A 13,118-nucleotide genomic window follows, 5' to 3' on the forward strand; every position below is an offset into this window, starting at 1 on the left:
GTGGGTGGTGCAGAAAAACGAAAAAAATAAAAAATACAAAAAAGAAAAAGTAAAAAAGAAATTTTTGAGGGGGTTTGGGGGGGGGGAATTGGGTGGATGGGCGGTGCAGGAAAACAAAAAAAACAGAAAATAAAAAATACAAAAAAAAAAGTAAAAATAATTTTTTTTGAGGGGGTTTGCGCGGAGGGTGTAGGGGAAGGGTAGGGTGGGGTGTGTGGTGCAGAAAAATAAAAAACAGAAAATAAAAAATAAAAAAAGTAAAATTTGGGCAACTAAATAAATTTCTAGATAAGTTGGGTTGAGATCCCTTTATTTTGAGTGAGTTTCATGGGTTGTACTTGAGCTGTTTAATGGGTCAGAATAAGCTATAAAAAAATAATTGGTTAACTTGGGCTCAACCCAAATAGACTCATGAGCTAAAATGTTTGTAGCCCACCCATTAATCTCTGGACGAGTTGGGCGGATTAGATGAGTTTGAGCTTAAATTGTCACCCCTAAGTACAGAGTACTATTTTATTTATTCTACCACATCTAATCTAATATTTTTTTTTTAAATTAATTGTCTAAACTACTAATACCATTTATCACTTTTCTAAATGTATCGCTTAATTAATATTCTATTTATTGGGAATATAAGAGTGCAATTGAGAAAAAGTATCCTCTGTCCCAATCTATGCGAGAATGTTTCATGAAGTTTAAGAGGAAATAAAAAAAAATTAAAATTTGTGATCTAAGCTAAACTACTATAATTTTTTTTATGAATATAAATCATCTCATTAAGAGTAAAATAAAAAGTTTAAAATTAAATTATTACTAAATATAAAGAATGTCATTCTTTTTTTACTGAATAGAAAGAAGAGAGTGTTACATAAATTGGGACGGTAAAACTAATAAATTTCAATTTAAAAGACGTTAAATATTTGAAACAATAATTTATAAGTTCATTAAAACGACTAATTAATATTTGGATTAGATGGAAAACTTTATAGATTTAGACTTAGTATAAACATAAGTATTTATTTTCAAAATCATTTAACAACTATAATATTCATGCATAGTTATCATTATTGTTGTTATTATATATATATGGTTCAAGCCAAAAATAATAAGCACAATTTTACCGATGGTCCAAACACTACAACTGTCCCAGCTAATGATGATGGAATTTTATGGAAAACAACCTCATGTGCAAACATCAATTAATGCGTTGTGAAAGGGTGTTTGTGGTCGTAAGAATGATTGATTGATTATTAAGCCATTGATCTTGATTGTTAAATGTGGAGGAGCTTGTGTTGTTCGGGGTGAAGTTTGCGTTATTGTCAATGTTGTGTAAACTTTGAATTCCATACAATTAACACCAATGTCACATCAAGAATAACAAATACTTTTGACCACCATCACTGTTTAGCTAGTACACATTGCTTGAACATTGTCAACATTCAATTTTTGGAAGCTTTCTCATAAGAGACTGGTGCAATCGTCCTAATCCTCCAACATCCAGAATGTCTTTACCCACGTCTCGTGTTGGTTGATCGGGACGGTATGATATTTAAATATTTCAGTTTAATATTTTTTGTATTCGGTTTTTAAAATATTATATTAATAACGTACTTAATTAAGTTTGGAACGGTTATGTTTTTTTCTTTCTGTTTTGATTTATTTGATCTGGTAATTTCGATTTATTCGACTTGAAAACAAGTGCATAGAACCGTAAATTATAATATTTTTAATTAAAGTACTCAAAAAATATAAAATAAAAATATTCTAAACTCACCTGACCGTTGATAAAATCTTTGTTCAAAACCAGTAAGTATCAAATCATAGAGCGAAAAACGGTACATAAAAGAATAAATTTAATAATTAAAATATCTTGTTACTTGCTTAGAGTTAATTGTTGAAGTTAGAGAATGCAACAAGGACCAATCCAACATATGCAACAACAATACATGAGTAAGAAACACCTTAAAATTGTAGAAATATTATGTCAAACTATTTGGCAATCCGGAGAGTAAGAACCAAAATCTGCAGCCTACCTTGTTCCTCCATTTTTTTCAAAGAAGTATACGAACTTTACTACCAGCCTCAACATGAATACCAAAAAAGGTGTTGTGTCTCTTAGTATATTATATCAATAAGATGTATTGTTTATATATTTCGATACGATATTGATATTTCGATACAATTTTTTAAGTACCAAATAACTAGAGCTGTCAAAACGGGCTAGTCCAGCCCAAACCTCGCGGGCTTTTAAATTTGGTGGACTAGGGCGGGCCGACCCTCCATCTAAATGGGCCTTAAAATGGCCAGCCCAACCCATCCCTAAGAGGGCCGCGGGCTAGGGTGGGTTGGCCCTTCATTTTTTTTAATTTTTTTTTGTTTATATTTTTAAATATTTCTTTATGACATAGTCTCTTAATCATATGAATGACTTCTGTTTGTTTAGAGTGTACAAGAATCTTGATATTTGACAAGGAATCTCGTAATTTAAATGCAAATTTTGTATTTCTAACTCTTTTTTTTAATGTTACATGAATATATTTTTAATACTTTTCCTTCACTTTTCTCATGTTCAGGAATTATTTCAATAAGTTTATATGTTGAGATTTTTTAATATAGGTTTAACATCATTTGTTGACTTTATCGTTATAGTCCATAAAAATTTTAAAATTCATGAAATTTACTAGTGTTGTCAATTTTCTTTAGGTATTAAAACTTGATCTTTTTCTAAACTGAAGTGTTGTTTAATTTTTAATAATATATTAACCAAATTGATCATTGGCCACTTCAAGTAATATTTTATTTTGAAAAAGATTATTATTGGCCACTTAAAATTTTCCTAGATCGTTGTTAATTAGGCAAAAGAAAAACTAATATTGCATACTACATGCATATCAAAAATTTAAATTCTAATTGATATGGACGGGTAAATGAGAAATCTAAGTTTGAGGAATAGGAGTAATAGTTAATAATTTGTTTAGTTTTTATATTTTTTAAATATTAAATATTTAAATTTAATGAATTTCAGCCCACGGGCCGACCTAAGGCTTGCCTCGGTCAAGCCTCAAGGGCCAACAGACTGACTTGGGCCGGGCTTATAAGCCTCAGCTTTAAATGGGCTAAAAAATCCTAACCCAACCCTACTTAAGTCGAACACACGACCATCTGCAGAGGTTGAACCCGCTTGGACCATCCGACCAAGGCACAACTTTATATTAGTGGGTTCAATCGCTTTAGTTTTATATAAAACAATTTCTTTGAAAAATAATTTCACATAAAATAAGTAAAACATATTTACGAAGTTGGTTCATCCGAACCCCCTCTAACCAATGTGGGTCCGCCCCTGAACATATATACATATGATCATTCGTGTCTAGTATAAATCCGCAGCTGTTTGCATAGTCTTCCCTCTCTCTTTCCCTGCTTTTGTAAGTTTTTGTTATAAGGGACTAGCGTGATCCAAAAAAAATATATTTTTTGCCATATCAATCAAAACTATAAAGCACGCTTAAATTTCTATTTTAATTTTTAATACCAAAAGTAATTATTTTAAACTACACTAAGACATAAGAACGAAGATTGAATTGTGTCTTGCTTGATTTTTATGTTTTCGAAGAAACTGGTTCTTTCAACTACCCAAATAGACAAACAAAATAATTGCATAAAAGTAATCAACATAGAGATTTATACTTGGAAAACGTCCTTGCTCAAGGGAGCCAAAATCACGACCTACCCAGTAGGATTTTTTTCAAATCTCCACTAAAGTACAAAGAGCAGTTTTAAGTTACAACTCAATAACCAAGGGGACTAACTCTAGTACCCTAACCCTTACAAACAACCCAATTGTGGCAACCCCTTTCCAGACTAATTCTAGCCCAGAAAGCTTACAAAAATAAAGTTTCAATTATAACCTACTATTACACTTCTTTAAAATCAGATAAGTTACAATTCATATTACAGACTCAACCTAACAACTAAAGAACTCAAGCAGCTTCATCTTCAGGAACTGGTTCTTCAGTTGGTTTGATTGAATCTTCAGAAGTACCTTTTGCTGTGCTTGCTATTGTTAGAAGTTTTCTCAATGATTTTTCTCAATAGCAGTAATCTTTTAAGTGTGGTAAAAAATCAAACTAGGTTTGTTGTAGATGCAAGGTTGGCCAAAAATCTTCTTCAATTAGTGCTCCAAAACCTAAAATATTTCAGTTAAGGAAAATCTCTCCTATTTAGATTCTGTTTCATTGTCACGCCCCGACCTTGGGGAGTGATAAGTGGGGATTTTGACTAGTTATTAGCGTCTTTTAGCTTTTGTTTTAGTTTAAAAGCGTTTAATTGTTTTCTCGAAAACTGATGAAATGTGCGTAATTGCAGGAATATTGGAAGATGAACCCCTGAGATGAAATCCAATTCAAGAAGGAGTAATCTGAACTCAAGAACGCAAAAGGCACAGAAGCTCAGAAGTGCGGACCGCAGAATATCATATGCGGCCGTAGAGTATGAAGGAATGGTCAGCAAAAAAGGTGTAAAGTACGGTCTGCACATGAGTGCGGCCTCAAACAAAGGCTAGGACCAAAAGTTCAGAGAATGTGCATTCCAAGCCCCTAGAAGTGCGGACCACACAAGAATTGTGCGGCCGCAGAGGAAGAGCTATGCGACCGCAGATGTAAAAGTGCAGACCGCAGAAGAGCAAGATTCGTCTACAGTTACAAATCTGCGGACCGTAGAAAAAGTGCATTGCAGCCACATATTGGAATTATGCGGCCACAACTCCCAAATTCCTAACAAGTGAAGAATTCTGTAGACCACATATGGAATTGTGCGACCACAGAACCTCCCGAAGGGCATTTTTGTCAGAAATTTCCAGCCTTGTATAAATAGATGAGTTCCATATTTTTAGGTTAAATTTTGACATCAGCAGCTACAATAGCCGTTTCTCTTTACTTCTTTTAGTAGTTTTTCCTATTTTGGGATATTTTAACCTAGATTTTATCATTTTGATTTTACAATATGAGTTTAATTAGCATCTCTTCTTCTATTTCTTCAATTTCAAGCATGAGTAGCAAGATTTTTACTAGAGTTATGACCCAACCCTAGTGTGTGAACCTTATGAGTGTTTGATATAGTGCTTGTTTATAGTTGGGTATTTATTATTTAGCCTTATTCATGCTTTAATTGGCTTTGTTCATGCTCTATGGGGAAAAGCCTTAGATTGGTTAGAGAGAATGCCAAACCATTCCATCCATACGTGGGATGAGTTGGCGGAGAAATTTATTTTCAAGTTCTTTTCTCCCGAGCATATGGCTACTCTTAGAGACGAGATTCTAGCATTCAAACAAGAGCCGAGTGAGCCGTTACATGAGATATGGGAGTGGTATAGGACAATGGTCAAAGAGTGCCCCAATAATGACATGACAGAAGCTGTGATTCAATAAAATTTCTATCGCGGGACCAATACGACAAAACAGTGTGTGGTAAATCAACTTGTCGGGTGGAAATTTTATGACAACGCCGTATGCGAAAGCATGTGAGATTTTAGATGAAATGGCGGACAACATAGGTATGGAAAAGTCAGGATAATATTCCTCAAGGTGATCCGAATGTGATTCACCTTCATAAAGTGTTGCATGACCATGTGCAAGCCATAGTCGAATTGACCACCACAATGAAATCAATTACCAAAGGCTCAACTTCAACAGATGCAAAGTCCTAAGCAAGTCAATGCCATGGAGGAAATATGTATTATGGTGAACAAAAGAAGGACCAAGGGTCCACAAGTGCAAAACCGCATGGAGAATTATGTGTAAGAAGATAGTGGGTTTGACCAAGATGAACCTTACAATGAAAAATAGGAGAAAGTACAATATGTGAACAACTTTCAAGGGCAATGAAACAATTCTCAAGGCCCGAATCAACAACAATGCCGACCTCAAGGTAATCAAGGTAATTGGAATTCTAACAATCAAGGTAATTGGAGTGGTGACAACAATCAAGAAATTAGAGTGGTGGAAATAACCAAGGTAATTGGAATAGAAAAAATCAAGAATATTGGGGAGGTAACAATCAAGGGGGTTGGAATAATAACCAAGGCAATCAGGGGTCGAATTTTCAAAGGCCCCTGATATATCAACAACCAAGCAACCCGCCTCCTTATCCTTTCCATGGTCCAAGTTCTTCCAACAATGAAATGAGGCATATTGAGAATATGTTCAAGCAAAAGATGGAGAAGAATGCCAATTCCGATGCCCAAATTGCCTCCCACAATACAACAGTCCGTAACTTGGAAGTTCAAATGGGGCAAATCTGTCAAGCTCTAAATACTCGTCCTAAGGGGCCACTACCAAGTGACACAGTGGTGAACCCAAAGGGTGGGAATAACACGGGACATGCTATGGCCGTTACTACAAAGAGTGGAATAGGTGGGAATGCACCCACCTCTAGTCAAAGAAAACTTGTGGGTGATGAGCAAGTAGTGCAGGAAGAGGAGATCCCGAACAGAGTTGAGCAATCCAATGATGAAGTGTGGATTGACATTGATGACAATGTGGAAGAGACTCAAGAGGAAGTCAACCCATCTAGGGATCACATTATTGACATGTCGGAACCGGTTGTGCAAAAGGATAAGGCATCATTGCCTAAGCCTCCACCTCCATATCCTCAAAGGATTGCCAAGCAAAATGGCGAGAATCAATTCAAAAAGTTCATTGACATGATGAAGATTCTATCCATCAATGTGCCATTTATTGAAGCTTTGGAGCAAATCCTTGGTTATGAAAAATTTATGAAGGATTTAGTGATGATTGTGAGCACGTGGTTTTTGTCCTATATGAATTACTCCCATAAATTCAAAACAAAATAACTTCTTTCATTATTTGCAATTCTTGTGGATTTCGTGACATTTCCTGATAATTGTCTGCATTTGTATGTGCATATTTATTTTATTTAATTCATGAAAATACAAAAATACTTTGCATTTGCATTTAGGATCTCATTTTGCATTAATTAAGTAATTTAGTTGTTTTATAAAAATGGAAAAATCACAAAATAGTTTATCTTGCATTCTTTAGTTTTGGTTTTGAATTTTGGTGGTTTTTCCTTAACTTGGTATTTAATTAGTTGTGGTAATTATTATTTAGAGCTAGTAAATTTAATTGGATAGAATAATTTGATTAGGAATTAATTTTGATTTATTTTAAAAGAAGTTAGAAAAAAAAATGAAAAGAAAAGGAAAAGAAGAAAGAGGATTGGAATTTTGGGCTAAGTAATTAATCTTTCCAGGCCCAATGTAAAACCCATCCAAACCTGCCCCAATCCGGTCCAAACCTGCCCTAGTACCCGGTTCCCACTCCCCCTTAAACCAAAACGACACCATTTAGTCAGGATAGATCTGAGCCGTCGAGGTTAACCGATCTAACGACTCAGAAGTGGGAGATACTTAATATATATATATGTCTACCCCTCCCCCCCTCTATCTTCGTCTCTCACCATCTCAGAGACCTTCCCCTTTTGCCCCGCCCTAAACCACCGCCTGCAGCCCGCCGGAAATCGCCCACGGCGTAGGCCAGCGTCCAAACACTACCAAATTTACACCCCTGATTCCTCTCCGCCTCCCCATTCCAAATCTTCAAACCCCCTCCCTCGAATCTTACTAGAACTCTTCGAATCTTGAATCGAAGAGAACAACCAAAACCCTAACGCCTCCAATCCTCACCAAAATAACACCCCCGTCTCACCCTCATTCTAGAAATCCACCCCGTTTCCCTTGAATATTAGTGAAACTCCTCGAATCTGGATTTGAAGGGACAACCCAAAAGTCCAAAGGTCAGAATCGGCGAGGGTTAGAAGATTTTAGGCCTAAATTGGTGTTACTCGTGTGTTCTTGATATTAAGAACATGCGATTAACTTCGAATCGGGCCGGAATAGATGAGTTGAAGGCTGTTCCTTAGGCCCTTTTGTCCGGGTCCTCTTGGGTATGTCTCTTTTCTTCTCCTCAGTTCTTTTCCTTCTCTACTCCTTCATTTCTTCTATTATTTATTGTCTCGTTAGGTCTTTTGTGTTAGTTTATGGGTTGTTTATTATGCATGTTATTTTAAAATATTAGGTCACTTAACTTGATTAATTAGGTTAGTTTTATCTGGAAATCTCTTTAATTTTAGCCTAGTACTTGTTTTCTGTTTTTGAAGTTGTTCGGACGCGTCTCTGTTATGAGCATTTGTTTCAATCAATTCGACTTGGTCTGGGTTTGGGTTTATGCCTCTGATCTTTTGATTTACTAGTTTGGGCCGAACCTGAATTAATTCAATTGGGTCGAATCGACCCATGCTCTGTACGGTTCCTTCAGGTAATAACAGGGTCATTAAGGGGTAATTTGGGTAGTATAGGCTTGGGATTTTCTTTGTAACTGATCGGTGAAGCTTCTTGGAAGCTGGGGTGGGGACTTAACTAAAGTTCTGCATTCTACAATGAGGATTTCTAAGCAAAAATCAAAATTTCAAAAGGTTCTAAATGCAAATTGAATTCTTTTAGGCAGCCCTAAATGCCTTGCCTATAAAGGCATTCTACCTTGATATTCAAGGCAGGGGATTAAAAAATAGAAACCTGAAAACAGAAACGGAAAAAGAATTGTACAGAAATTCCGAATAAATTGGAAATTGCTGATCCTTTCCTTAGTGAGAATTCCTTGAAAAACTTCTGAATATCATAGATTCTCTTTCTGGGATTGAAATGGATTGAATTTGGGTTGTGAAAAGTTCTGGTTCAAGTCTTGTTGTTGGTTTAATGTTCTATTGATCTTCTTGAGCTAATTTCACTGCTTGACTGGTTGAATCTGGGCTGAGTTCTGCTGTTGCCTACTACTAATCCTTCACTCTTCTTATTTTTCTTTGCTTTTTTAGGTATACGTTCTTTAATTCTACCTAATGTAAAGCTTGCTTCAAGTTTGATATGGAAATTTGGAGCTTTGGAGCCTATTGTCAACCTGTTCTTTTGTGTAGCATAACTTTATTTGTTTTCTTTTTCTAAAAATAATCATGAGTTATATGGTGCTTGTTCTCCTTTTCCAGTGGTTGGTGATGATACCCTTTAAGGGCTGAATTTGGTTTAGAGTTGGCCAGAGACACCATTTTCTGTCAAATGTCTCACAGTTAAATGATGGTGTTGTATAACTGAACTTTATCGTGGTTCTAAATTATCATGAAAGTTGATTAACAGTAGGCCTAGTCAAGTTTAGTCATATCTTGGGTTCTTTTTGCTTTGAATCTTAATCGAAGCTGTTGTCTGCCTGTTCCAAATGCTGAATTTGAATTTTGTTTGAGTATAAAAGTCTCTAGAGTGCTGTAGACTTGGTGGAATATGTAATAATTAGGGACTCTGATTTTGTAGTTTGATTAGTTGAAATTATTTGGCTTTTGGATTCCGTGTGGTTTGAAACACGGTTCAATGTTTTCATAATTTATCACTGGTTCTTCTTTTACATGTGTCCTGCGCTCTTCGAATTTCTGGAAAGGGATTTTCAAGTGAACTGAGTCTGACTTCAAATTTGACAATCCCCAGGCCTAAGTCAGTTCACGTTTGGTTTCCTTTCCTCTTCTTTAAGAATTGCGAGTCATGTATGATCCAGTTAAATGTGTTGGTTTGAATCAGACCTTGCACGAGTTTATGATCATTAAGTTTTGATATCAAATGATGGATATTTTGGGCAAATGCTTATTAACGTGATTGGGAGTTCCACTTTGCCATAGAATACATATATTATTTTCCGAATTGTGACTTTCATGTGTTTAATGTGTGTTAAGATTTGGTTCAAAGTGGAAATGGTTTAGAAGAGTGTAATACTCTCAAATATAACAGCATTGGGTTGGCCACTAATAGGGATCCATATGCACTGAGCTTCCTCGTTTGTGTTAAGTTTTAACCCGGGCTTCATGGTGAGCCCAATCATTCCCCCTCGCCTTATATTCACAACTTGAATTTAGATGCGGTTTAAAAGTAGCTATGATTCCTTTAGCCTTATTTAATTAGCAGATCCTTGTAGTTGATTTGAGTTGCGCCGCGCCGAATAAAGTCTCAATTGCATAGCCCTCGTTTTAATTAGCTTGAACTCAACCTTAGAATCCGAGGCATGCCATTTAGCAAATTCCATGGCCCCCGCACAGTACAAACGCATAGTTGCTTTAGGCGTGTCATTTAATAATATTACCTTCCTAAACTCGGGTGTGCATTTCATGTGACCCAAATCAAAATCTTAAAACGTTGACTAAAATGTGTTTAGGATTGCGGGTGCATTTCATGTGGCGCGATCCAAAGGCACGTTTTAAATGACGTTCAATCTTCTTTAAAAATTAATTGAAAGCGGTTAAAACTAAAATCCGCACATAGGTTCATAATTGTTTAAATCAGATAATTAAGCCGAATATAACAGTTGAGCGACTGTGCTAGAACCACGGAACTCGGGAATGCCTAACACCATATCCCGGTTTAATGGAATTCCTTACCCGAATTTCTGGTTCGCGGACTATTAAACAGAGTCAAGCTTTTCCTTGATTCGGGATTCAACCGGTGACTTGGGACACCATAAATCTCCCAAGTGGCGACTCTGAATCTTTTAAATTTCGATTGTCCTTTAATTGGAAAAACTCCCTTATATTTATGCTCCCTTACGGGGGTGTAAGTAAAAAGGAGGTGAGACAGCTCTGGCGACTCTGCTGGGGATCGAACCCAGAATCTCTGGTTCACGGTTCAAGAATTCGATCTTAGAATAATTATTATAGTTGGCTTTATCCATTATCTGATTTTGTTACATGATTTGGAGCCTAATGTGCTAATTGATTGCTTTTACTGCTTTGATATTCCATGAACTGTATATAATCTGTTGCGAAATCCCTCTTCTCTTTGAGTCTTCTAAATCATGAAGAAGTGTGCACTTCATGTGACTTCTTTTCTGTTAGAGTCATATTCCAAATTTAGAACGAGGTTCGGACAAGTTGCAAAGCCGGTGAAGCTTCTGTATTCCCGGTACGCTGCCCCCCCTTGGCTCGAGTTGTCCGCTCGGGTAAGCCAGGTCTAGAACAAATAAACCCAAGTTTCTAAACCTAGTATAACAATACCTCATGCCGGATCCCTAGTAGGAACGTTTGTTTGCATCATGTGCATTTTGACTTTGGAGACTCAACACAGGGGTTGGGTCCGTCTAGGACAGGTGCACCCGAAATAAAAAGGTCATCCTGATGCATCTTACTTGCTACTTGTGCATTTATTTGTTTCGTATTTGCATGCTGACCGACTTTTGAATAAAAGGAGAGAATTTGGAAAAGAAAACAGCAGTGTGAGGTAATTACTTGTGGTGAAAACCAACATCCCTAAAGTATACTGAAACTCTGTCGAAATTCTAAAAAAAGAGGGGGATTTTGTGTTTTTTAAAGAAACATAAAAAAAAAACTTTGTGTTTTTGGAAAAAGAAAAAAGTTGGGTTTGTTCTCTTAAAAATATTTCCCGAACTACGCCAGTTTGATTCTCACAGGGTGTGAGATACATAGGCAACCCTCATCGGGTCCAACTTCTGTTTTGCAAAAATAGCCCAAGAGAACAAAAATTTTACTTTAAAATAATTAGGGTAATGCCATTCTTGTCAAAAATAGCCGAATGTCCCTAAAAGGGCACCAGAAGGCTGCTTTTGCAAGAACAACCACTTTTAATCACTTTCAAAGTTTTTGGCTGGTTAGCCGACATAGCCTTAAAATCTTCGTTGTCAAAGTGCTAAGAGGCCGTATTGGCAAGGCCGGATATTTTGTGAAAATTTTGCAAAATGGTTATTTCTATTGAGTCAAAATGAGTCATAGTTTCCTTTTAATTAAAATCACCTTAATAAATGTGCAGGATGAGCACAGTTCAAAATGAACCTTTCTCAATCCGTGAAGAGATCCCTTTGGAGCTACATATGTGGTGGCATGATTTGGGGGAAGATAGCAGAAAGGATGTGACAAAAGCATTGGGTGGTCTTATCGGGCTCTTGAAGGTTAAGCCAAGAAAAGACGCGATCGAGGCCTTGATACCATTCTGGGATGCAGCGCATAATGTATTTCACTTTGCTAATTTCGAGTTAACTCCTACACTGGAAGAGATAGCAGGCTATGCCGGTTTCGAAGGGAATCTTAGAAGTCAATACCCGGTGGCACCGAGAACAATAACCCCTCATAAATTTTTGGACTTGTTAAGCATCAGTCGTGACATCCGAGACGGAAATTTGGCCAAAGGATTCTGTACCTTCTACTTTTTGTATCGACGTTACGGGAATCCCCGTGGCTTCGAAACGCCAAATACCGGTCTTAGTCACGTCGGAAACCAAGATAAGTGGGAAGCTCGGAAAGAATTAACTTTCATAGCGGCGTTCCTGAGTATTTTGGTTTGCCCTAGAAAAGACGGGAACATAGAGTTGGGACTTGTAGGGATAGCCGACTTTATGATGAAAAAGGGAAATGGGACTATAGTGCCGCTGATCTTGGTGGAAATTTACCGAGCACTGACCCAAGAGAACAAAAATTTTACTTTAAAATAATTAGGGTAATGTCATTCTTGTCAAAAATAGTCGAATGTCCCTAAAAGGGCACCGGAAGGCTGCTTTTGCAAGAACATCCACCTTTAATCACTTTCAAAGGTTTTGGCTGGTTAGCCGACATAGCCTTAAAATCTTCATTGTCAAAGTGCTAAGAGGCCGTATTGGCAAGGCCGGATATTTTGTGAAAATTTTAAAAAATGGTTATTTCTCTTAAGTCAAAATGAGTCATAGTTTCCTTTTAATTAAAATCACCTTAATAAATGTGCAGGATGAGCACAATTCAAAATGAACCTTTCTCAATCCGTGAAGAGATCTCTTTGGAGCTACATATGTGGTGGCATGATTTGGGGGAAGATAGCAGAAAGGCTGTGACAAAAGCATTGGGTGGTCTTATCGGGCTCTTGAAGGTTAAGCCAAGAAAAGACGTGATCGAGGCCTTGATACCATTCTGGGATGCAACGCATAATGTATTTCACTTTGCTGATTTCAAGTTAACTCCTACACTGGAAGAGATAGCAGGCTATGCCGGTTTCTAAGGGAATCTTAGAAGTCAATACCCGGTGGCACCGAGAT

This window comes from Nicotiana tabacum, chromosome 3 (genome assembly GCF_000715075.1).
Source record: "Nicotiana tabacum cultivar K326 chromosome 3, ASM71507v2, whole genome shotgun sequence".
Lineage (NCBI taxonomy): Eukaryota > Viridiplantae > Streptophyta > Magnoliopsida > Solanales > Solanaceae > Nicotiana > Nicotiana tabacum.